Source organism: Papaver somniferum, chromosome 11 (assembly GCF_003573695.1).
Source record: "Papaver somniferum cultivar HN1 chromosome 11, ASM357369v1, whole genome shotgun sequence".
NCBI lineage: Eukaryota > Viridiplantae > Streptophyta > Magnoliopsida > Ranunculales > Papaveraceae > Papaver > Papaver somniferum.
Genome location: NC_039368.1, coordinates 42821683 through 42849569, shown reverse-complemented (window position 1 = coordinate 42849569; position 27887 = coordinate 42821683). Strand labels below are relative to the sequence as shown.

The window sequence follows — 27887 nt, the reverse complement described above, 5'->3', positions numbered from 1 at the left end:
TATGGACCAAATAGTAAAGGCGTTTTCTCAAAGGACTAAACAGACATGAGACCACCTAAAAAAGGACCAAACAATATTTTTCCTTTTTTTTTCTCTTTCTTTCGGTTAGCGTTAATGGTGTCTTTTAATTTAAAGTTGGCTACTCGTTAGTTGTTGAGCACTACAGAGTAGTCAGGACCCATCTTGGTATTCAGAGGACCCATCCCATATGTAAAAGTGGGGACACCATCAATTCAAGAAGCTAGCCCCAGGAATTCAATCGACATGGAACATATTATCTATATAAAAATAGAGTTTTTTTCGAGCGCTCTCATTAACCGGAGTTCCTGGTTAATTCTGGTCCCACCATATAAAATTTCGACCAATTAAAAATAAGGAGAATATTTTAGCCCCAAAATATATATTCCGACCAATCACATTCAACAAAAAATTTATTATCAAAATTATTAAATTTATAAAATCTTAATTAGAATCTTGCACTAAAGCACGTATATATATTATTTTTTTGAAGCATAGCACGTGTATATATATATGTGTGTAAAATATAAATAAAATCATAATCACATGATATATTAAATCATAAAATTATTAAAGTAAAATAAATAAATAAATATAGCATATCATGATTTTATCATCACATAATCAAAATGCTTCGAAATACTAATAATCACATCATCAAAACAAATCATAAAATTATTAGAAAATGAAATAAATTTTTCCAATGTCCAATGTCCGATTACACTCCAAGAAATCAATTCCAATGAAATAATCCTAATTACAATTCCAAATTGTAGATAATTAAATTGATCCTAAATTTAGGATTACAATTTTGAATAAGAAAAAAAGATAAAATAACAAACATACATATGATCTAAATTTATGATCATGTTCTAAATTTTATGAACTAATACCTGGAATTAAATGTTGTTTACCGGTTCATCATCAGAGTATACTTCTTCCTCCATTGAAAACTTAGACAAACTTTAATCACTGATCCTCTGCAAAACAGAAAACAAAAAAAAATCATTAGGGGAACAACATAAAAATATAAAGAAAAAAACAACAAAGCAAAAAAGAAGCGAAATATTCAATATGACATTCCGAAAATAAAATAATAAAATGTATCTATTTTTTTGGTAGGATAAAATATATCTATTATTAGATTGTAAAAGATCGCTAGATTTTTTGGACACGAATATCTCTGCTTATAATGTGAATAAAAAAAATATATTCGCCCATCCAAAATTGTTGAAAATTATGTGAATTTTAATATTTAATTAATATTATTCCCAAAATATCGTGTTTTTTCCATTGGAATTTAGAACCTTCATCGCTCTATATAAGGAGCTTGAGTCACCAACAAATACGATTGTTTGCATATTCCATTTTTTTGCTAGGGTTCAGTTGCTTTTGTTTTTCTATTTCTTCCAGTTTACGATTTTATTGTCTAATATATTCTGTTTTTGTTCTGCATAACTCGAAAGTGTGATCAGTTGCTGCGGTATAAGGAGCTCATGAATATTTAAACGGTTATTCCGGAGCTTCGTGTCCGTGATAGTAAACTCATACAGGTATAGAATCGTGAAATCCTATTTTTTGGTATTTTTGGTATTTGTTTTCTTGATTTTGTTTTGATTTTTACTGATTTTGTTTGAAGATGCTGATGATATCTCCCCGCAAAAGACAGTGTTAAAGATTTTTCTATTTATGGAGTTTCCAATGTTCAAAACCAGTATATGTTTCGTGTTTTTTTTTTGTTCTAATGTTGAATCCATATCCGCGTGAATCACACACAATCTACAATTTGAAATATAGATTGGATATGAAACAGAAGTGTATAATCCGTGAATGGGCGTGAATCACACACAGTCTACAATTTGAAATATAAACTGGATGTGAAACAGAAGTGTATGGAGATATGATTTCTAAAATATTTCTTCTGTTCAAAGTTTCGATCTCCAGTTAAATAACAACGGATCAAAAGACAGGTCTTTTGGTAAGTTTTTATCCCCGTATATATAATTATGTTTCGTGCTGCAATAATCAAGGAAGCATCGTTCCATATTTTCATCACCAAATTAAACTGAAACGAATACTATTTTTAGTAAGAAGATGTTAGAATTTTAAGGAATAATTATTAGGGAGAAAGTCGCCTTTCATGGATTCACAAGTGCAGTTTTCCAGGTGAAATGCATTCAAGCTGTGGCAAAAAAAGAAAAAAAAAACACTTCTAGGTATGAATCCTATTGATTTCTTGGTTTTTCCAGTGATTAGTATTATAAATTTGAAATTTAGAGTGGAGCTTTTACATAATACAAAGTAACCACCATGTGTATATGTTGTGTGTGTAGGAGTTCATACGGATGATGAGAAAAGAAAACGAAAATTGTCGATAAAATAAGAGATCATATATCTTTCATCAATATTGCAAATCAACTGACCATGGAGACTCAACAAAGTATCAACATGCAATAATAAACATGTACATATTTCCATGGTTGATAACGGTTTTTCTTTTCATGGAAAACAACTTAGATTCAACGGTATCTGGTATCTGTTTGGTTCCGTTTTAACTGGATTTCTTTTGTTCTTAATTCTCAATGACAAAACCAGGTATACGTTTATTTTTCGCCGCCTCTATCAATTTCCTATTCAAATATTTTTTTCTTCCGGAAACAACCTTTATAATGAAGCAGACTCTATATTTCTTCTATAGATCGACACATATGTTTTGTTTATTTATTTATGCAATATATTTTTTTGGGCAGATTGGACTCATGCTATTTCCTCATTTTTGTAGCATGCGTTCATCAAGCATGTGTATGCTTTCTTCATACTTCATCTTGAGAATAAGAAAAGAAATTGAATTCCACTGGGGTTAGCCTTACCAGCAATGTTTGTCATCATGGGAGGGTTGAATCCAACAACATGGGAACTTCTTTCAAACACTATTTGTAATTCTATACAGCTATCCTGTTGGTTTCTCAAGGTATGGGGATTTCCGTTGGTGTACAGTTATGAATCAGAAATCTGGAATAACAATCGTTTGAATTTTGGTACAGGTGTTCGGTGTAGTAAGTGGGAGTCATATACAAAATGCTCATATATATATATATTCCTATGAAGGTTTAAGTATACTGTTTCCGTCACAATATGATATCAACGTAGTGTATTTCCCTCAAAAAACAAACAAACAAACAAGGTAGTGTATCCATGTGAATCAAATGTAAGTTGTGAGGTTGGGCATATGGGACTGGAAACTGAAGATCTCTATTGGTACTTGGGCTAAACTCCACCCGTAGCATACATCATTTTGAATGAGGTACGTAAATACAGAGTTTTGGACTAGCGACTAGCCTGTGCATTATTTGGTACATCTTGGCATGTTTTTTTATTTAAGAATTTGCGAAATGGATGATCCATTTGATGGCAAAAAGTTCCTGTATAGAGGTTTTAGTGGATGGTGTTAAGTAGAGGACAAACATTGAAAAAGCCAATAAACATATTGTTGTTGTAGTGGATGGTGTTAAGTAGAGGACAAACATTGAAAAAGCCAATAAGCATATTGTTTAATTTATTACTTTAAAATGATGCAGGTAATTTGATTTCAGAAATAGCCTTTTGTTTTAAGGTTCTAGTTTATATGGTCAACTAACATTTTCTCAAATCTATCCGTATCTGTAGTAGCACAAATAACATTTTCATGGTTTATTTTTTAAACCAACCACCAAAGCACTAAGATGCCGTTACAATATCACTCTATCATTGTTTGGTATACAATTTAATGACCTTTGCTGATACGTTGAAGCTACGCAAGACAAAGGTACATGCTGATAATCATAAATTAGAAGGAAATTTTGGAAATGAAGAGCTTTGATGAAACATATATCTAACTAAAAATAGTCTTCGAATTTCAGTCATCAGAGAATTTCAGAATTTTTAAAGAATTCAATAATATATTTAGCATCTTTAAGTCATAGCTACCGGTTTTCATTTTATTTTTTTGGTACAGAAAGTTTAATGAGTGTTGTAAAATTATCAGGTAAGATTTTCAAATGTATTTGCAACTATTTAGTGATCATGAGGTAGTTAATCAGAATTGTTTTGGGAAACGGCAGAGACTTAAAGGATGAGTATCCAAGGGTTTTTAAGATTAATTTGTCAAATTAGCAGGCTATTGTTAGTGAAAGGACGTGTGGTGATTGACAGTTTAGAGCCTCACGCTCCCTACATGAATACATCCAGTTGAAAGTATCAGTTTTTATGCTACTTGAGCACGAGCTGTCTTGCAAGATGGGGATATTCTGGATTCGAATATACCAAGCTACATAATTAGCTAAGAATCATACGTTAAAGAAACTTCTTTGCCATGTTTAGTGGTAGATCAAATCAAAATATTCTTCCGCACAAGTTCATTATTTCCACATGGAAGGAATCCGGAGTAAAATCATCATTGTGTACCAAAAACGCTGATGATAGAGATTTTTTCCGTATCGTTCGTTGGTGTGAAAGAGTAGAACACGAGAATCTTTCGCAACACCTAAATTTTCTGCAATGACATCAACGTAATATTCGTTGGAAGAATATTAAGAGACAGCGGCTGGACAGTCTTCTCAAGAGAGCAAGGAATCGCATATGTATGGCTACAACAAACTCCATAACTCACCCTAAAACCCACGGGTACAGTAGAATCACTTACTGTACATATGGTGTTCATCCGTAGCCTTCTCCAGTCCCCTTACAAAACTTTCGGTATTGGGTTAGCCATGCACTTCACATGTTTCTAGCGATTCACATGGCATCATCAAATGATACAAGTCTTGGACTGTATATACATATGGTATTCATCCGTTCATGTCTTATTGATCTTGGATACACGTCCATATAGACACTCATTCATGCAGTAATTCAATATTAAAAATCATGAAGAAAATCTTAAGGAACTAAATATAAAAGTTAATGCGTCACTGTAATTATCAATTATCAAAGACGATGTAAAGTTTCTCTGTATTAATTAAGTTTTTTTGAACAAGAAGATGTTCTAGTACATGCAGATAACCTCTTATAATTATTTTCTTTTGAAAAAAATAAAACTATTATACTTAATACCCCATTCTGTATTTGATTAATTATTTTCTTTTGAAAAAAATAAAACTGTTATACTTAATATACTTAATCTTCATATTTGTTTCCGTTCTGTATTTGATTCTATTCACTCTGTTTGATGATTTGCATGTAAAAATATTTTAGGTTAGATTAGCGAAAAAATAATTCAAAAAATGATCACCAAAATAAACAACCATTATTCGATATACATCATTATCTTAATAAAATACCAACATAATCATACGGCATAATTAAGATCGAGGAATTTATAAAAATTCATGTTCTCAAAAGAATTTATTATGGAATGATAATGTATAGTGATCTCGGTCGAGCTTATACTAATGAAATAAGTATGTACAACAATAGGGTGGACCAAAAGAAGCAAGAATATGTTAAAAAAGAAAGAAAAAAAGCATTAGTTCCAAAAATTAAAGAGCATTATTTTTATAAAAGGATACGCTTTAAAGATGTTTGCTACAAGCCTATGATTTTCTTTAAAATTTAGCTTTTTGTTAATTTACTAAGAACTCAATTAGTTTTTGGGGTTATAAGATTATTGCGTTTTTATTAATTCAAAAAATGCCAACATAATCACACGGCATAATTAAGATCGAGGATTTATGAAAATTCATGTTCTCAAAAGAATTTATCATGAAATTATAATGTATGGTGATCTCGATGGAGCTTATACTAATGAAATAAAGATGAACAATAATTGGGTAGACCAAAAGAAGCAAGAATATGTTAAAAAGGAAAGAAAAAAAGCATTAGTTCCAAAAATTTAAAGAACATCAATTTTTCTAAAAGGATACGCTTTAAAGATGTTTGCCACAAGCCTATGATTTTTTTAAAAATTTAGTTTTTAGTTAATTTACTAGGAACTCAATTAGTTTTCGGGGCCACAAGATTATTGCGTTTTTATTAGCATTTTAATATGTTTTTTTTTACGAAAGTAATCCTAAAATATGGATGCAACAAGAACCATAGCACGGGTGACAAACTAGTTTTTTTAATCTGATCCGGTGAACAAAACACTTATTTTTAGAGGAAATTAAAAAACCTTATTCCCGTATCTCTGTGTAAAGAGACAGAGTAATTTGTGGTATATACCTGAGCATGTTCTAACTTTAACGATATTGTCCCACCTCCTTGGAGGTAGACAATGCGCAGTACATACACGTTTATGCATAGAAACATTTTCAGGACAACAACAGCACATTATACTCCCACATCCTTAAGTAGGCTCGTATCAGTATCAGATCGATACAGATCCTCCAGATTAGATGTGGATATATGGAAATTGGTTTTGTTTGGAATCTGTGATACTAATTAATGATATGATTCGAAAGTATCGTGTTGATGCTGGAAGGCCAGTATGATCTGGAGACTTGATACTACGAATTTTGAAATCTTCGATACTAATTAATGATACGATTTGAAAGTATCATGTTGATGCTGGTGAAGGTTAGTATGATCTGGAGGCTTGATACTGCGAACGATGTTATTTCGAAATCATACTTCTGAAAAGGTAGTAGCATTGTCCAAATGTTATTTTCCACCAGCTATTCTTTTGGTTATTTTGAAACACAGGATCACACGCTAATATAAAGATATATATGCCACTAAGTGGTAGAAGATCAGCCATAAACACTCCCCGATGGAATTCATGAGTGGATAATGGAATATTAGGTACCTTTGGGAGAAAATCGGAAAACTGTTCCAAAAGGTGTCACCTCGGGAAATTCCCCAATTCTCTAAAGAACTTGGAACAAGGCAAGTGGGAAACCTGTTACCCTTTGTTGAGGTGCACAAAACAATGTAAGTAATTGATACGTAATCGATCAAGGGTACCTAGAGTCAGTACTGTTTTGTAGAAGTGATTAAGAAAACACAGAAAAAGAATAATAACAGAAAGTAAATAACACAATCGTTGCTGCTAACTGCTTCTTCTTTTATTGCTTAACTTCTTCTTTAAACTGTGAAAGAAAAACTCTATTACAAACCAAAACTATGGCTGCACTATCTCTCGTTTTTTCTCTCCACCTGCTAACTTCTTCTTCTTAATTGCTTGAAAGAAAACTCTATTACAATCGATAACTGACTGTTCTCCCTCTCGTTTTCTCTACCTCTTCTAACCTGAAATTCCCCTCCTTTTATAGGAGTGTAACTTGCTGGAAAAAGAAATAAAACTATGAGTTCAAAACTCATCTAAACTAGGAATCCTACCTAAGTAAGGAAACCTCAAGACTTGTTGATCAAACAAACTAGTCGATCAACATCTAGTGTCTTCTAGACACTTTCTAGCCACAATATGGCTCAATTAAATCTAGGCTAGTAATTAGCCTCAACTCCAGCCACAATATGGCTCAACTGTTCTGTGCATAAAACCTGCACACCACTTAGTTCCGTGTATATAATCTTCACATACTTCTGTACGTGTAATCTTCTAGTATCTTCTAGATACTTACTAGCCTTAACACGGGGTCGCTAAGATACTCATGTATCATGGATCTCCCATTTTAGGAAGCTGAAACTCCTGTGTAAGCTCTAAACCTCTATATCCGCAGATTAAACTTAATTTCTATCTCAGTGGTCTGGAGCTCATTCTCTAGTATCTTTGCGTAACACTCAGCTGACTTCCCACTGTCATAAACAAAACTCAAATCTTCGCTTCTGGTATTGAGCTTAGTTACACCAATAGTAAGCATCGACTCCTTCTTCTCGTTTTTAAAATCTGAACATATTAATCTCTGGTCACCATCTTATGTTTCAGGAAATAACCTCTCCCAGCTAGCCATTAAATCTTTCCAAGAAACCAACCAAATTCTCCTTTCTTTTCCTTGTAATTCCTGACCAATTTGATTAGCATTTGTTGTGCTTGCATATTGCACATTCAACATAATAGTTGCATTCAGAACAATCATCTGAACCAACCAATTAGTGCTGCAAGTTTGCAACTCTTTATCCCTATCTTGATATTCGAAACATGTTAATATCTGGTCTATGCTAAATATCAAACCACGACAGACAATTAATAAATTCGCCCTTATTTTTCCTCGGAAATCTTCATGCCATCGAATAATACTTGCTGCTCTTGGGTAATTCTCATTAGTCTTACTACTGGTAGCTCGTACTTGTTAATGCAAACTTCTTATATGATCAGTATAACCCTCTCTGTGCTTACTAACATCCTTATTCCGAGTACGAGCAGCACAAACACAAGCATCATTTGACTTAATTTGATCCAAAGGTAGCTTCCAATCTAGAAGCACTGTCTCGTCCTGTAGTAAATCTTTGGTGTCTCTCTTTGCAAAAATCCGAAGTAGTTTCTTTGTTGTCTTTGAAATTTCTTTTCCTATCTCATAATAATTTCCTCCACACTTCGAAAACAGAACAACACCATCTGCAGTAACACTAAGGACCCAAATCTGAGCCAGAGGTAACTCCATCTATTGCCCTTTCTGCCGGTGATGCTCGGCATAAGCGTCTCTAGAACTCCATTCTTGAATATACACAACAGTTGTTGATATGCCGATCTGCACTACATAGCTTCCATCAAAGCTAAAAAAATTCTTATTAACACCATTGTCGTCTGCTAGAACACCTAATATCACAACAAGTACAAGCTGGCGACCATCATATGATGTCTGTTTTAACTTTTCACGGTCAAAAACCAAAACCATTCTATGAACTCCATGTAAAACTTGAACTACTAGGAATTCCCCGTCATACTTGTTGAAAACATCATCTTTACTATGTTGAAATTTGTAAAACAAACTTATGCTAGTCTCTTTACTGATAGGAGTATCAGTAGAACCTATTGTAAAAACTTCATCTTCAACTTCTGAAAAACTATCTCAAAGTTCTCTACAGACTTCTTCAGGACCAAACTCTTCTTTATAAGAGTTTACAACTTCATTATATTCCCTGATAAGGGTATCAATATCTTCAGATGTAAGAACAACTCCATCTTCAACTTCTGGACAGTTGTCTTCATCTTCAACTTCTTCTAGATCGTAGTCAAGGACTGGTGGTAAGTCTCAATCGACAATGACTTCGTCTTCACTCGCAAACTCATCGTATTTTGTCTCTTCAACATAGTTCAGTTCTTCACGGATGAATTCATCATCTCCCTTTAATTCCTCTTTTCTACGCTTAGGTTTTCGTTTGACAGCACTTGCTTTCATGAACGCATCTAAGGTATCTATTAAATTTTTTATCTTAAGTTCGAGTTTAACAAACTTGTCCTCATATGTTAGCTTCTTCTCGTCTTCTTCACTTCCCATATTGGTTCTAATACTTCCTCTAGGTTTCCTTGTGTCTAGTAGAACAACAGTATCTTCTCCTGATCGCGTACACTGAATTTGTGTTGAGTCCATGCACCACATCTAACCCTAGAAGTCAGAATGTGGCTCTGATACCACTTGATATGTAATCGATCAAGGGTACCTAGAGTCAGTACTGCTTTGTAGAAGTGATTAAGAGAACACAAAGAAAAGAATAATAACAGAAAGTAAATAACACAATCGTTGCTGCTAACTGCTTCTTCTTTAATTGCTTAACCTCTTCTTCTTTAAACTGTGAAAGAAAAACTCTATTACAAACCAAAACTATGGCAGCACTCTCACTCGTTTTCTCTACCTCTTCTAACCTGAAATTCCCCTCCTTTTATAGGAGTGTAACTTGATGGAAAAGGAAATAAAACTATGAGTTCAAAACTCATCTAAACTAGGAATCCTACCTAAGTAAGGAAACCTCAAGACTTTTTGATCAAACAAACTATTCAACCAACATCTAGTGTCTTCTAGACACTTTCTAGCCATAATATGGCTCAACTAAATCTAGTCTAGTAATTAGCCTCAACTCTAGCCACAATGTGGCTCAACTGTTCTGTGCATAAAACCTTCACACCACTTAGTTCTGTGTATATAATCTTCTCATACTTATGTACTTGTAATATTCTAGTATCTTCTAGATACTTACTAGCCTTAACATGTCTCAACGGTCGCTAAGATACTCTTGTATCAGTAATGTGGTGTTTGTAATTGTAAGTGCTTGGTTTAGCTAGCCAACATGATTTGGTATGTCAATTTGAGAAATGCCAAATTTAGATGTCAATACTATACGCATGAATTGCAATATTAGATTCAACTTCAGACTAGGTTAGACTTAAAGTGTAATATGTGGGATGGAGTACTTCGAGTTATCCCTAAAGAATTAAAGACTAAAGAACATTTTTCCTCAAACAGATGTTAATCCGGACCATTAAGACGCAATTGCTGGCACTATAAGTAATTTCTATTCACATATGGGATATGGATTTGGGGGTGCAGTTACCTAAAATAGGTAATGTTAAAAGTGGGATTCTAGGATCTCAGAAAGTGAGTTTGGGGAGGTTGAGCACAAACAATCCTCGCCTATACCGAGAGAAATTATCGTACAAGAACTGTTTCAGCCATACGAGATGAGAGATTAGGTATGGTCTTAGGGAAGGAAACAAGGATGAAGAGAGAGATCAGAGTGTATAATAATTACTTCGAGAGTTGTTGAGAAAGTTGTGTTTATCTTGGTGAATAGATGACCTATTTATAAACGAACTCTTTAACTCGGGTCTGTGAAAATAGAAATCACTTGTTGTGCGGTCCATTCTTCCCGTTTGTTCAGGAATAGCTAGGGTATAAACTAGGATGAGTTTATCCTATTGTTATTTTTCATTGCCTTTACTATTTTTTATGGTGAAAAATAAGTCTATTATTTCTCACACATGTCGTAGAACGTCAGACCAAAATCCTAATTAGTATCCCCCAATTGTGTATGCCTAAGTTAACCTTTGCAATGATGTGTTGACATGGTAGGATATTCACTATAGTCGACGTTGGACGGGATATAAGTATATTCCCTGATTTGTAAGCGTGACTAGGATGAGTCACGTGAAACACGGGGAAATGGGTTAGAAAATCGTGTGCAGAGTATGAAAGGAGTTGAGACTGATCTCTATCTATGCATGGCTAGTCACTTATGTCATGTGGAGGTCGAATTCTTGCTAGTGGTTCCCACTGATGAACTTGCAGAGCTTAGGGATGTGTATCCATGTTTTTGGGAAAGATTGTACGAATCGAGCTCTATTCCGTAAGCTTATTTGAGAACTTGAACATGAGTGTTGTAGGTGAAACTTAGGCTTCAGTCTTGTGCTTGTACGAGAGTCTTCAGATAATCTGGTTCATCTTAGATTATCATGAGGTCTACTGAGGTTTAGTTCACAAGATTAAGTCTCTTCAAAGCCAGTTAGGACATATTCGATACATAAGAAATAGGATTGCATTCTTAATAATGCACCTATGAGACCATGAATCACGTATATTTGACCAGTGTATCCCACATGGATATTCTAGGAGTCAGTCACGACTGTTTCTACATTATAGGGCCGACATGAAAAGTGTATCTCGAAAGGGTGTTCTAAGAGTCTATCACAGGGTCTGAGGAAGAATAACCATTGTATCTTGTGGGGATATTCTACGAATTATTTAAGGGACCTCAATAAGTCAAGTCGATGCCTAAAGTATACATGAATAGTTGTTATCTCGTAGATATGTACTCGGAATCAATATTTGAGATCAAATAACATGAACCGTGCTTGTGGGAGACGGGATGGGTCCACTCATTCCCATAGGTCAATTGTAGACGTTTTGTGAGGCTGTAGACCATTCACAACTAGTTTGTCTCGTATGGACATATGCTCGGAATCATATTTTCGCAACCAACTTGTCTCGCGTGGAAGTATGCTAGAAATCATGGCTAACGTGCCTTGTTGACCAACGTGTTTGGCGTATGAGGATTGAATTCGTCTTTTTCAGTCGAGGGTTGAAGCTAAGGTTGGGCTTGACTTTTATTGTAAGGGATGAAGATAAGGTTTATCTTGTTTTGGCGTTGAGGGCTAAGGTTAGGATTGATATTTTCTTTCGACAACGAGGACTGAGGTTATCTTGAAAATCCTCTTTATGCATTATGCCTTGAACGACTTTGATTCTGGTTTTGTCGAACCTCAAAATGACTATTTTTACCTGGAACGAAATACTTTAAAAATAAAAAACCTCTCCTAGTTTTAATATTTCCATTATTCCCCTGGTTTGAAATTTTACCTGAAATGACCATTTTACCCTTTATCCAAATTTCACCATCTATATAAACTATACAAATCCTTAGTTACACAAACATGTTTAATGACTGAAGATTGATCTTTTAGTAAAATTCAACTATCTCAATTCCCGAGCGTCCGCACCAAAAACCAGAGTTTCTTTTCCTTATTGATCAATGACAACTGCGGCAGTGTCATCATATCGTTATCAATTTTTTCTTCCTATACTTATCTACAACTCTCTCTATATATCCTTCCATCTATCGAAGAATAAAATCTTCATTATATGACTTTAGTACGAAAGACGCGATTATTGGGATAAATCAAAGTGCCAAATGAATGAAATACAAGAATAGTGTTGTACTATTCTATATGTAGTTTCCGAAAACTAACTTCTTATATTTCGAATGTCGATCGGTCAAAAACGGTGCACTTAAGTTCTTCAAAATTGATGTTTGATAAACTTGAATACAAATTATTAGAGCATTGTTTGGTCGAACTTGCAAGTCTTTCTATCTCAAGCTTATTGCCAATGTTACATGCACAAAACTATATATTGATTTCTAGTGTACTAACGTCAAGTCTCAGACTACATTTAGAGGTTGCTAGTTGAGTATCATATATCATTGAATAACCCTCGAATTGAAGAATAAAGATTAACGATGACATTTGGAGAACTTCATCAACAAAAGGTATGTGAAGGCTTACTCACATGAATTATCATGCTATATATATGAGACAGTGTGGTATGAATTTCATGAGATTTAGTATTTCAAAGAATAAATTCTGAAATTTTTCTTGTTAAACATCTCGAAATATGATTCAAGCAATGGGAGTTCATAGATCCTTAACAATCTTAGTTCCAAGCAATTTATTGTTCAAGAACTATGTTTGTGTCATATGTGTCATTTGGAAATTGACCAAGCAATGATGTTTATATCTATGATATTTGGGAATGTTTTAAAACATCAAAAGGGTTTCAAGAACTTACTGAAATCTAGACTCAGGGTAGGTACACGTACCTAGTACGCATACCATATCTAGCACGCGTACCTTAAAGGTTATGGATTCGTAAATGGGTGCAATACATGTACCTACTATGCGTACTATAAAGGATCTGAGTTCGTAAAAAACCAAGCGGTACACATACCTGGTACGCGTATTGTTGGTCCCTGAATTCACGAACTGGTCATAGGTACGCGTACCGACTCTCATACCTACCCAGTACGAATCGTATATAGATGCTTATAATCTATTTTCTCAAATATATTTAGGATTGCTAGGACTCTCATAAATACTTTGAATACATCATTGATTAATAGAATACTTTGTGTTGAGAACCATGATTCAAATCTTAAGTATTTAAGTGAACAAGATATTTTATTTTAAGTTCGGAAGGCATATTTTCCAAGAACTATAATTATACATGGTTCTGGTACCCGGAGCATAATGTATATCCTTTTATGCGATTTCAAGACATATTCTCACATGCTTACATGGACTCCTAACAAGAGTTTCATCTAAACATATAAAGTGTTTACTTGCATCTCAAGTTATCTTAGATTGAATTCTAAGCAACCCTCAGTCTTGGAAATCTATAAATAAAGAGACTCAAACAACAAAGAAATTCAATCCATGACACTTCTGTGTCATAGTTATTTTCTAGAATCGTCCTATATGAACCTAGTTTTCCTCTGAGAAACATAATTAAGTTTACGACTTAAAGACTTCACTTAGGAATTTGTGAATCCAGGTCCAACTATCTTTACCTTGATAATTCATGTATCATGATCTTGTTTTTCCTGTTATTGTGGTTTTAGTAATCTCTTTCAGGAACGAGATAAATACAAATCGCAAAATTCTCTTGGTCTCAGACTTTATGATTCCTCAATATAGATATCTAAAAATCTTCTTATTTGATCAGTTTAAGATTGTTCTTAAGAGGTGGTTAATAATCCAGGTATCTCGGCTAACTAAGTGTAAGTGTTCCGTATTTGTGAGGTTTGCTAGCTTTGTCTACTATAAAAATATTTCCAAGCCTTGATCTATTGATTTAAAGAGAAATCAAATAGGTTTATCTATTAGAGTAAGATTGATATCAAAAGTCTTCACTTAGGCTGAAACAACTCTTAGGATGTACATGACGTCATATGAGGGAATGGATTGTGTAGAGCCTCGCGAGGTTAAGGATGCGTGAGGAGCACGACTTCAGCTGAATTTCTTGGAGGGTGAATTCAGTCTCAACTATATTCTAATCTGAAGTCTGATAGTAGGCTAGTGCCTGTAACGGATAAATATAGTTCGGTATTCAAATCTGGCCGAGGTCCCGAGTTTTTCTGCAAGTGCAATTTTCTTCGCTAATTAAAAAAAACTTCTGGTTTCTTGTATGTTTCCTTTTCCGCATTATATTGTTTTATCTTTATATTAGGAATAACACAAGTAGTACGTAATAAATTCTAGTATATAAGTTCAGATTAATTGTGATCGATTACAAGACTCGATCTTGTAGAATTCGTTTCTTCAAAGATAGATAACAAGTTTCATACTTGGCAGAATTCAGATTCAATTATTTGGATACGACCAAATTGATCTTGGATATTGGTTTTTGAGATTGTCCAAGTACTCTTCTAAATAATCAGGTTCACGAACTCTATTGTCAAGACTTTTCTTAGTGTGAAGAGATAGAGATATTAACTTTATATATATACATTTTTTCAAGGATCATTAAGTTGGTCTACTTGCAATTGTATTAGGTTTTGTCTCTATAGATTGACGAATTGGTGGTGTACTTGGTACCCTCTCCTTATCATAAATTTTGCAAACTTCTTAGCTTTGGAAAATAGAACCTCTCGATTTTGAAATCGGTTGAGAAGTCAGAATATGATAGCTTTTGATTTTATTTTATTTTTTTGAGAATTGAAATGAAAAATATATATTTTACTGATCGATGTTGAACTTTCGAAAACCATGATCATCTAGGTTTTAGAGTCTGGTACCTAAAATATTGTCAGGGTAGTTTTCTTAAAACCAAAGATATAGGTTTCGGAAAATCTGGACCCAAAACATGATTTAAGCTTGACACCATGTTTTGACGATTTCCTTCATCACTCGAGGCTGGATCATCTGCACTGTTTGTAATTCCATTTAAGCATATTCTTAATCTCCAATAAAATTCTTCTCGCAAAAAATCTCTCATTTACAAGGACGAACATAGACGGGAATTCTCCAGGATTCAGCAACCCGCAATAATAAAAAAAGATTGTGTTTGCATTTCCTATCTTTATAAGGCTTTTTTATTAATTCTAAAATTTATCTCAAGCTCCGGTAAAAAAAGTTTAACCCTACCTTTTATCGGGTTCCCAATTCTACCATTGCCCATTTATAAACAATATTCCTTCTTGGATCAATATTAGTTTCCAAGAGCACAAAATATTTAAATTTATTTGATTGATAAGTTTCATCCTTGGTTTTAAACAAATTATTTTCCAATAATTTCTGTAACCAAGCAAGGAGCAAAGGAACCACAATAAATACCCCCTTGAATCCAAAACCCAAATAAATGTGCTCGTTGTTTTAGTTTTTTGTTACTTAATTCTATTATTTAGTTAGCCCATATAATTTTCTTTGGTAATGGCGATTTTGTATCACGATTAACTTGCTAAAAATGTCCCGGTCCTAACTATTTTTCAATGTTGTAGTTCCTCTGTCCAACCAATGATAAACTTTTCATTTAAAACTTTTATCCCTCAAAAGTTGACCTTTATGGTTAAACATAGTCAGATTTCTAATATCACCCTTTGATTGGTTATTGTTATTAAATACTATTATAAGAAATATGTATAATTCATCATTCATGTTTATATTCGTTATGTATATGTTTTAAAATGGATTCCAATGATATAAAATTCATAAATGTCCGGGGCATAATTTGAAAATATGTTATTTCTAAATTTTATTATTTGTTATTTTATAAGGGTATAATTAAAAAAAAATACACCTAAACATATCTTATTTTCTTCATTGCCTTAAGATTTTTGCAAACTTGAAACAAGTTTTGGAAAGACAGTGATAGTATTACTTTGGAGAATATAAAAGGTAACTTTAGCATAACACCAATGCAAGGAAATTTACATTTTCGATGTCTTAGTCCAAACACGTTTGATTTCAGGAGGAATTTCCCCGACAAATGGTAGTTTTTTTTTCTTTAATAAATAAAATAAACTAGGGACATCCCTGAAAATTACATAACACCTTGAAGAAAAAGTACCAAAAAGGGTTAAGATGTGGCTCCTTCTACCGTATACACAAATTTTGATCTGGACATACAGTGGCTACTTTAAGTGCCATAAATTTTTCAGACTCCCGAACTAAATTAAGCTCATTTTGATTCCTAATACATAATAAAAAGTTCTTCCTATTGCTTGCGTGCAACCTTTTTGTTTCATTTTCCACCATCTTTAACTGGATTTTAACACCTTCAAGGACTTTCATGTTTTCATTTTCAACTTCGACCTGCGGAAGGTTAAGCTGATGTGCCCACTGGCTCGTCATGGAAGCTGTAGAATCCTCTAGATCTTCCTCGGCGCATGATTCAACGCAACTGTATCTAACTTCATAAGCTTTTCCTGCATGATCAGAGAGCATGAGAGCTAACCCTCATTCATTTATGTTACTATTGACTTTAATAGCTATATTAAGTTTTAAAAAAGTAAGTTGGCATCTAGAGGTTTGTTATTTGCTATAATTTGAACCTCGAATTCCTGAGTATCAAGATTTCTAATTTTTCTACTTCGGTTGGCCGTGTTTGTTATGCTATCTTGATAGGCACATTTTTGTGTTATATAATCTTAATTGTCTATATTATTAGTGCTCGATTTTATATTTATTATGGCTTTTTATGTCCCTGTAGGAATTTTTGGAGAAATAAGCTTTTGCGGCGAAATTATCTAAAAAAGTGGTTTTTGCGCTCGTTGGAGAAAATTACTATACGGACCCTCACTTTGGATAAGGGGAGGTCATCTTCTTCATTTGAAATTTGAATTTTGGAGGGAAAATAAGAACAAAATTAGGGTTGAAGAATTGAAGGTGTTCTAGAGAGATTCAATGGATGAAATCAAATGGGTTTGTTCCTCTTGGCTAAACATGGCTGGTAATGGTCTTATTTTTGCCCAGAATTGGCTAGACAATCCGCAGGAGATGAATCAAGTTTTATAGTTTTTGGCGGGAAAAATATGCATGCAACTGGCAGAGTTGGGGATTGAATTCGATCGATTTACAGAGTGATTCAATGGATGAAATTGATTGGGTTTACTCCCTAGGCCTAAACAGGCCTGGTGAAGTCTTTTGTTTGAACCCAAATTGGCTAGAATAGCCGGAAAAAGAAATAGAAGTCAGGTTTTGCACGGGTCTCTGTATGACTTATTTTTGGAATTCTAGGAAGACTAAAGGCAAGAAAATCTTCCCAAAGATACATATCTATCTAAGGAAGAGTTTGAGATAAGTTGGAAAGCTCAGAAACGCGTGAAACAATTTTGGGAAGAGATTATTGCCGTAACTGCCAAGAAAAGAAAAGAAGAGATTTCGAGAAGTTTTGGGGAGATTAAATCGCTCTGTTGGCTATATATAAGTTGCTGGGAGTTCATAGAAGGGAGTCGAGACTTTGGGGGACCGAGCTGAGGGCTTGGTGAAGCTGCAGAGGTGAAAATCAAGAGTTGCAGAGAAGACGTTTCTGCTGCTGAAGAACAACGTCGTAGAACACTTCGCAACTTAGCAAGAAACCGTTACCTAATCTTTCAAATCCAATACCTTTGTAACAGCTTTGCAACAACTATTCATGTTAGAATTTATTTGTAAGGGCAGCTTCCGTAACAGTGGATTCTGTAACAATTATATCTGTTACAGATTCACTTCTTCAATAAAAACACCTATTTGAGCCATGATTAAATATTTTGAGCGTGTTTTTGACATGAGGAGCTAAACCCCAACACTGGGATGATGGAGGTGATAGACACATTTATCTGTCTAATATATCTCATTTGTATATATTAACAGTGCTCGATTTTGTACTTATTATGGTCTTTTATGCTTTTGTAGGTGTTTTTGGATAAATAAGGCTTTGCGGCAAAATTGGCTAAAAATGTGGCCCTTGGATTGCCGTTAATAGTGTACCGTAAATACCCCGGAGGAACCCTAAAAAAGTGCAGAAAACATCCCAGAAGAATTGCTAAAGGCACCCCTAATTTGGATAAGGGGCACCCCATTTCAGGGCATGTACTAAAGGGACACCGAAACTGGATAGGGGGAGGTCATCTTCAAAATTCAAAACAGAACTTGGCGGGAAGAATTGGCTGCAGCGACAACAGTTTTGGAGTTGAATTCTTAGCGAGTTCTGAGGAGATTAAACGGGTGTATTTGGTACCTACGGACTCTAGAAGACATAACAAGCCTAATGCAATCGTCTAGACCCATCCAATTGGGCTGGATAAGTCGGAATAATTGATCAAAGACCCAACAGGATACGACTTCTCTGTTTAGGGTTTGGGATTGGTCAGAGAGATTTATGGGATATTCTTGCATGGATATATACCAATTCAGTTCATTCCAAGTCAGAGAATAGTTTGGATACGAGAGAATAGCCAACAGAACCACGTGAATCAACAGGAAAGTGATTTTTCTCCAAACTGCCCGAGAAGAATAGTGAGATTATTCTCGGATTTGATCGAGTTTCTAGGGAGTTGGATAGCTATAAATAGCTGTGTTTTCATCATAGAAGGGTTAGAAAAACCTTAGGAGAGAGTTTAGAGTCCAGGAGAGCCGAGGAGAAGCGATTACAGAGAAGACAGTGTTGTTGCTGCTGCTGCCGCTGCCATTGAAGAGCTTCAAGAACACGAAGAACAGACTCGCATAGTCAGTCATTCTTTAGCAGTCTTAAATAACAATACCAGTGTCGTTCTTTTACAGCAGTAAAGGCTTATCGTTTACAGCAGTCTTCAATAGCACTTACCCCTTTGTAACAGTGACGTTGTAACACTTCTACAGCGTTGCTAATTCCTGTTTCATCTTATATACATCAATAAAAACACCTGTTTTATCCATGAATTTATCTTGTGAGTGTGTTTTTGGGATGAGGAGCTAAACCCAATCCCAGGGGTGATGGAGGAAGCCATTCTTCCAAAAGTTATGTGGTAAAATTCATTTAAATTTATTTATGCAATCCTTTTATGATTAATTGCATTGAATGAAAATTGAATAAATGATTTTTATTAATTAATTGTGTTTTCTCTTGATGAAATATGCTTGGTTTATTGCTTTTGATATTTCATGCTTGCGATTAACAATGGATGTTTTGAAAATCTGATTTAGGCAATGATTAGAATCACAATTGTTTTTGATTTGAATTATAATGTCTAGAATTGCATGATAATAATTATTATTGAATCACATGAATTTTGGTGAATGGTGAAATCCTAAACCCTGGTCTTTCCATAATATTTACATAATTTTGAATTTTGAATTTGTTTTATCTTTTATTTTTAATTTAAATCTAAAAATTGTTTTCTTCACAAGTCTGAAAAGACCCAGTTTTACCACTATTACTACAACCATTTTGAAAAACCATCAAATTTTTGGCGTCCCCGACGCGGATTTGTGTTTAGGTAGCATTTTTAGATTTTTTTTTTATTATTATTTTCATTTGTTCCTTTTTACGTTTCTTTTTGTGTCTTTGATTTACAGGTTCGAAGTGGAATACTAAGGACTTGGGAACAAAAAGCTTAAAGCTAAAAGAGAAGAAAAAAAGACATAATATTTTTTTAGGATTTAATTTTTATTATTATTATTTTTTTTGTATATAGCTTTTATTATTTATTTATTTTGTTTAGAATTTGTAAATAGGCTTTATTTTTCATAATTTTTGTAATTTTTGGACTTTTTATTTGGACTTTATTCTGGACTTTTGGACATTTTTTTTATTTTTATTTTTTTAACCCTACGGAAGGGTCTTATTATTAATAAAAAAATAAAAAATATATAAATTATTTGCAGGGAAGGACGACGATTACAATATCGTCTCGGCCCCTCGGGTTCGTACATGACATAGGAGTCGTGGCCCGAGTCGACTTCAACGGTTCATCCCCCGTCTGGTACGGGAGGTAAGCTTTTGAAACACCTGTGAATCCCCTGTTAGCGGGTTTACTGTATTCCTTAAGGTGATTCATTGATTGAGGACGAATTTGGACTGTTTTTAAATTCCTAGTAAAGGGCAAGGACTGGCCAATACAAGATAAGGGTTCGGATTTCATCACCGCTCCCTTTTTTCCCGCCTTAGGAAAACGAAACCTAACGCGAACTCAAGCTTAAAACTTGACTAGAACGAGACCGATAGGGTATCGCGCTTATCAGGAAAAAAATTCGAAGGATATTGGTTACTTTCTTAAGCACACCTCGAAGTTCATGATGGTTTCTGTGAGTTGAATGCGTGACTGCGCCGCCTTGTGATAGCGGTGAGGCCTTGGGTATCAAAGCTCCACTGAGCTTCCCTCACCTTAGTTCAACTTACTTTGACTCGGATTGATTCCAAAGGGGTTTGCTTAAATTGTAACGAATTCCCCTTCGAGAGATAGAAGCAAGTCTAGAAACAATCTAAGTGAAGCCATCATGTTTTTTGTTTGCTAGAAATCTTTAGGTTTGTTTTGGTGGAGTCGAGTCGGCCTTGTTTGTGGTTGTGTAGAATTCCCTTGCAATTAAGAATGTCGAACTGGTATGATAGAAGCCAATACAATGAGTATCGACCTGAATTTGAATATGGAAATCATCAGTTTTATGACCATGGTGGGAATAGTAGTTGGGAACGCCAACCTTTTCAAGGTTATGGTTCATACCATGGTGAGCCCAATTACTATCCACACGCGAATTGGTCTTACGAGCAAGAAAATCAGGAACACTGTAGTACTGGTTACTCGTTTTTGGAAACTAGTCCTGATTATGATATTTCTGAACCTGTTCCATCTCTAGAAGAGACCCAACAACGTATTGAAAGGACGTATAAACGTTTAGTTGCAATGAATAGTTCAAAGGAAGAGTGTACACGATATTCTGAGATGATAAACGAGAGTGGTGAACGTATAAGTGTTATGCTCAGTGAAATTCAGGCACGTCTAGAGGCAGAAAATGAACAGTTGGCTAATGCTACTCGAAATAATCCAAATTTCCAAAATAGGGTTTCTAATTCTACCCTTGATATCAATAGTGAATATTTGCCTAATTTAGAGGACGATGCTAGAATAAAAGACACTACTTATTTAGAGAAGGTTCAATCATCTTTGTACTATTATGATGATGAGGATAGTAGTAATGAAGAATCTGAAATATGTAGGCATAGTGATCAGGAATCTATTAATCCAATTGAGCTTTATAATGATTATATTATTTCTAGTTCAAATCCAAATAATTTTTATGATTATTCACCTATTTAAAAGGACGAGGATTTGATTAGGGATACCACCGTTTTAGACGATGTAGTTTTTCCTTTTGATTACGAAGCCGATAGTGGTTTAGAGGAACGGGTTTATTCCGAAAATGCTGTTTTAGAGTCTAGCGACTTAGAAACAATAGTATTAGATGAAGAAGATATACCCGTAGAGATGAGTAAAGATGCACTACCTGATAATAAATTAGAAGAATCAATTGACCATTTTCAAGAATCTAATGATCCAGAAATTAGGGAGATTGTAACTAGTCTATCTAGAGACACTGAAAACTCTAAGTTTGGGGGTGATTATCACCTTCTTAGTGCCTTACCTTTAACTCTCATAAAGTCCCTTCACTTAAGACTTGATATCTCTGCCTCGACAATTTTACAAGATTACCTTCATACTCGTTTTCCCGAACCTAATGATGTCCAGGAAGAAGTTCAGTCGTTAGAAACCCATCCTCTGGTTGATGTGGTTTGCCCAGGCTATGATCCCCAGATTGACTTTGTTTTCCCACCAAATAGTTTTCAACCAATTGTGGGAACGTATAAATTTCAGATGTGTCAATTATTTAGTTTTAAGACTAAACCTAATTATTTTAAGAGACTAGGGTCTATACGTTTGCTTAAGGTTGACCACCATTTTCATCGTGGTCGATTGTGTGAGTCAAAACTGATTGACTTTAAGGATCCTCAATTATTCAGGTTATTATTATGTGCTTTTAAATTTTTACTTGAGTTTCTTCAGACTCTAATACTTGAACCGGATCTTAGCTTTGAGGAATTCCAACCCATGAAAATATTTTATTTGGACCCAGTTATAGAACATGAACCTAAACCACAGCTAGATGTAGTTGTCTTAAATAGGAAACTAGACAAGGGTGCGCTTTATTTGTTAATTTTCTTAGAATGTTGCAGATTCCTTTTACTTGTGATAGCTCTATTTAGTTTTGATGACCCACAGATATTTCGGCTATTACTTTATGATACGAGGTGATTAATCCTTTCTTATGTCTGGCTGAAGACGTTAAACTTAGCACTTCTTGGGAGGTAAACCAACATTCATGCGACACGGTAATATCTTTCCTTATCTCTTTTGCTTCAAATGGTAACAGTTTCTCCTTGTTCATGCTTTTAATTTCATCTTTAGAACATTGAGGACAATATTAGATTTAAGTTTGGGGTATGGGAGAAACTTTCAAGTTGCAGTATGAATAAATAAACTCCAGAGCTTAGAAATTTATGCCTATTGAGGATTGCACTAACTAATCTAAGTGGATAGAAGCATTTTGGTCGTAGGAGTTGAGGAACCAATTTGATTACATGGCAACATCTAGAAGAGTCTATTCATAAAAGCACAGAGCTCAGGTGTTAGAAATAACATGATAGTTTCACCATATCTCGTTGAGTCCTTTTCACTTCTATTTTTATTTTTTATTTTTAAAATATGTTTCTCTAAGTGATTTGGTGGGGCTCACGATTCAAGTTGTTACCAATGCTAGGGTGAATTAGAGTGATAGAGATACCATAAAAAAAAATTGAGACCAGACCATTTGACCAAAAGGAATAAATTCAATAAAGTCGACCACTGGTACCCTTGTATATGCCAGTTGTGTTGACCTAGAGTTAGGTTATCGACCACTGGTTCCCTTGTATATGTCAGTGTGTTGATATTAGTCATACTAGTACCTCAATCCATTAGGATAGGTTCATTTTGGCGGAGGCCTTCAGACAGATATGGGAAACACCGTTCACTTAGTAAACATCAAAACCATCTATGTTTTTCTATATCCATCTTCTTGATCTATCCATGTGATTAGTTTTGACTCCGGATATTGATGTCCATAGTGGACTATCTGAGTAGAGCTCTGTCACTTTATATGAATTTTAGTATGCTTGAGTGCAAACTCGTGTACAACAATTGGAATTTCGCATCAGGGTACTTCTTCCTGTAGTCAATAAGTATGCCAACCAAGGAGATTCTTTAGTGCCTTCCAAGGTTCTGCGTAGATAGCTAAGGTCTGGAGTACAGGTTTTGTGGGTATATCTCTTGTAAGCCCTCCCGAGACTATAACTCGGCCACTAGGGACACCTAGGGGTTTAAAGGCTTATTGCATACGCTAAATGAAATCGACGATGCCTGCGACAGTGAGTTAGGATTTTATTTTGTAGTTTTGATTTGCTCGGGACTAGCAAATAATAAGTTTGGGGGTATTTGATAGACACATTTATGTGTCTAATATATCTCATTTGTATATATTAATAGTGCTCGATTTTGTACTTATTATGGTCTTTTATGCTTTTGTAGGTGTTTTTGGATAAATAAGGCTTTGCGGCAAAATTGGCTAAAAATGTGGCCCTTGGATTGCCGTTGATAGTGTACCGGAAATACCCCGGAGGAACCCTGAAAAAGTGCAGAAAACATCCCATAAGAATTTCTAAAGGCACCCCTAATTTGGATAAGGGGCACCCCATTTCAGGGCATGTACTAAAGGGACACCGGAACTGGATAGGGGGAGGTCATCTTCAAAATTCAAAACAGAAATTGGCGGGAAGAATTGGCCGCAGCGACAACAGTTTTGGAGTTGAATTCTTAGCGAGTTCTGAGGAGATTAAACGGGTGTATTTGGTACCTACGGACTCTAAAAGACATAACAGGCCTAATGCAATCGTCTAGACCCATCCAATTGGGCTGGATAAGTCGGAATAATTGATCAAAGTCCCAACAGGATACGGCTTCTCTGTTTAGGGTTTGGGATTGGTCAGAGAGATTTATGGGATATTCTTGCGTGGATATATACCAATTCAGTTCATTCCAAGTTAGAGAATAGTTTGGATACGAGAGAATAGACAACAGAACCACGTGAATCAACATGAAAGTGATTTTTCTCCAAACTGCCCGAGAAGAATAATGAGATTATTCTCGGATTTGATCGAGTTTCTAGGGAGTTGGATAGCTATAAATAGTTGTGTTTTTATCATAGAAGGGTTAGAAAAACCTTAGGAGAGAGTTTAGAGTCCAGGAGATCCGAGGAGAAGCGATTACAGAGAAGACAGTGCTGCTGCTGCTGCCGCTGCCATTGAAGAGCTTCAAGAACACGAAGAACAGACTCACATAGTCAGTCGTTCTTTAGCAGTCTTAAATAACAATACCAGTGTCGTTCTTTTACGACAGTAAAGGCTTATCGTTTACAGCAGTCTTCAATATCACTTACCCCTTTGTAACAGTGACGCTGTAACACTTCTACAGCGTTGCTAATTCCTGTTTCATCTTATATACATCAATAAAAACACCTGTTTTAGCCATGAATTTATCTTGTGAGTGTGTTTTTGGGATGAGGAGCTAAACCCAATCCCAGGGGTGATGGAGGAAGCCATTCTTCCAAAAGTTATGTGGTAAAATTCATTTAAATTTATTTATGCAATCCTTTTATGATTAATTGCACCGAATGAAAATTGAATAAATGATTTTTATTAATTAATTGTGTTTTCTCTTGATGAAATATGCTTGGTTTATTGCTTTTGATATTTCATGCTTGCGACTAACAGTGGATGTTTTGAAAATCTGATTTAGGCAATGATTAGAATCACAATTATTTTTGATTTGAATTATAATGTCTAGAATTGCATGATAATAATTATTATTGAATCACATGAATTTTGGTGAATGGTGAAATCCTAAACCCTGGTCTTTCCATAATATTTACATAATTTTGAATTTGTTTTATCTTTTGTTTTTAATTTAAATCTAAAAATTGTTTTCTTCACAAGTCTGAAAAGACCCAGTTTTACCATTATTACTACAACCATTTTGCAAAACCATCAGGAGGAAGCCCTATTTCACAATCACTTGGTAACTATAATTGATTCTTTATGACTTTTGCACTTGTTTTAATCGATTTATGATTTTTCTTGATTAGTTGTGATTTTGTTTGATGTCGCATGCTGGGTTTTAGGAACTTTTGATGCGTCATGCTTGTGATTTACATCTAATGCTTTATAAAATCTACTTTTGGCAAAGAAAAGAGTCAACAAAAGAGCTATAATTGTTATGAGTCATCATATGAACCAATTGAATGTGATTAGTGGTGAAATCCTAAGTCTCAGTACCTCTCGATATTCATGACAACCTTGTGAATATATTTTTAGTATTTTTATTCTTAGTTCTTAAATCAAACCTTTACACAATCCGAGTTGAACGAACTTTACTACCACTTTCAAAACTACATCAATTTTTGGCGCCGCCGACGCGGATTTGTATTAGGTTTTAGATTTATTTTATTTCTTTTAGAATTTTTGTTCTCTTTTACGCCTTTGGTATTTTTCGATTTTTTTCAGATTGGAGCGAAGCTGCAAGGAAAGAAAAAAGTACTATAAAAGGAAAGCATCGCCAAAGAAGGAAAGAAGAGAGGAATCCGAAAGGAGTGAAGAAGAATATTTTGTATATAGTTATTTTGTTTTATTTTTAGAAACTGTAAATAGGATTTTAGTTTTTGTAATTTTTCTTTTTATTTTTGGACACTTTTTGGACTTTATTTTTGGGCTGGACATTATTTTTTAAAACCCTACGGAAGGGTTAAGATTAAATATAAATTGTTTGCAGGGAAGGATGACAGTTACGATACTGTCTCGGCCCCTCGGGTTCGTACACTGATATCGGAGTCGGTGGCCTGAGTCGACTTCAACGGTTCATCGCCCGTCTGGTACGGGAGGTAAGACTCTATCCACCCACGAATCCCCTGTCAGTGGGTTTTATTTTGTGTGACAACTCACACCCCTGCAATAGAATGTCGAACTGGTATTACAAGAACCAATACAACGAATATCCGACTGAGTTTCAAAATGGACGTTACTACTTTGACCATAATGTGAATAGTGGTTGGGAACATCAGCCTTTTCAAGGTTATGGCTCATACCTTGATGAGCCCAATTACTATCCACACACGCACCGGTCATACGAGAAAAATTCTTATATTTCTTCTTTAGAAGAGTCCCTCAGGAAATTAGAGGAGTCGACACGTAAGTTAGCTGAGATGAATAACTTAGTTTATGACGAAAGAGAACTTTCTATTGAGGAATCCTTCAAGTTGATAGTTGAGACGAACGAAAGAATTGCTCGAAATAATCTTAATTTCCAATACAGTGATTCCAATAGTACCCTTGAAAATGAGGATAGTTATTTGCATAATCAAGATGACGAGGATAAAATTGGTAACACTACTTGTTTAGATGAGGTTCAACCATTTTCATGTTATTATGATGATTATGATGTATATAGTGTTGATAAAGAATTTGAAATATGTAGGCATAGTGATCAGGAATTTGTTACTCCAAATGAACTTTATGATGATAGTGTTATTTCTGGTTCAGATCCCGATAATTTTAATGATTATTCACCTATTCAAAAGGACGAGGATTTGATTAGAGATACCACTTTTTTAGATGATGTAGTATTTCGTTTTGATTACGAAGTCGATAATGGTTTAGAGGAACGAGTTTATTCTGAGAATACCGTTTTAGAGTCTAGCGATTTAGAAACAATGGTCTTAGACGAAGAAAATAAACTCGTACAGCTATTAAATATGAGTGAGGATGCGTCACTTGAGTATAACCTAGAAGAAGCAATTGACTATTTTCAGGATTCCAACGATCTAGAAATTAAGGAAATTGTAGCTAGTCTATCTAGAGATACCCAAAACTCTAAGTTTGGGGGTGATTATCATTCTCCATGTGCCTTAACACTTAGAAAGGTCCCTCACTTCGGACTTGACATATGTGCCTCAACCATTTTGCAAGATTATCTTCATAGACGTTTTCCTGAACCTAGTGATGTCCATAAGGAAGTTCAGTTGTTAGAAATGGGAACGTATAAATTTCAGATGTGTCAATTATTTAGTTTTGAGACTAAACCTAATTACTTTAAGAGATTAGGGTCGATACATTTGCTTAAGATTGACCACCAGTTTCATCGTGGTCGATTGTGTGAGTCAAAACTGATTGACTTTAAGGATCCTCAATTATTCAGGTTATTATTATGTGCTTTTAAATTTTTACTTAAGTTTCTTCAGACTCTAATACCTGAACCGGATCTTAGCTTTGAGGAATTCCAACCCATGAAAATGAAAATATTTTATTTGGACACAGTAATAGAACCCGAACCTGAACCACAGCTAGATG

The 27887-nt window shown here is 34.7% G+C and overlaps 1 long non-coding RNA gene across 3 annotated transcripts; it reads left to right on the top strand.

Annotated features, from left to right (window-relative positions):
* The first annotated feature begins 1260 nt into the window (after positions 1–1260).
* LOC113322466 lies at positions 1261–5008 on the top strand. 3 transcript variants are annotated; one of them, XR_003347142.1, is made up of 6 exons: positions 1261–1571; positions 1658–1996; positions 2185–2234; positions 2352–2613; positions 2801–2989; positions 3063–5008. It is a non-coding gene; the product is annotated as an uncharacterized LOC113322466 (long non-coding RNA). The 3 variants fall into 3 exon arrangements; XR_003347141.1 differs by having other exon boundaries at positions 1271–1571; positions 1816–1996; XR_003347140.1 differs by having other exon boundaries at positions 1273–1996.
* The last annotated feature ends 22879 nt before the right edge of the window (positions 5009–27887 follow it).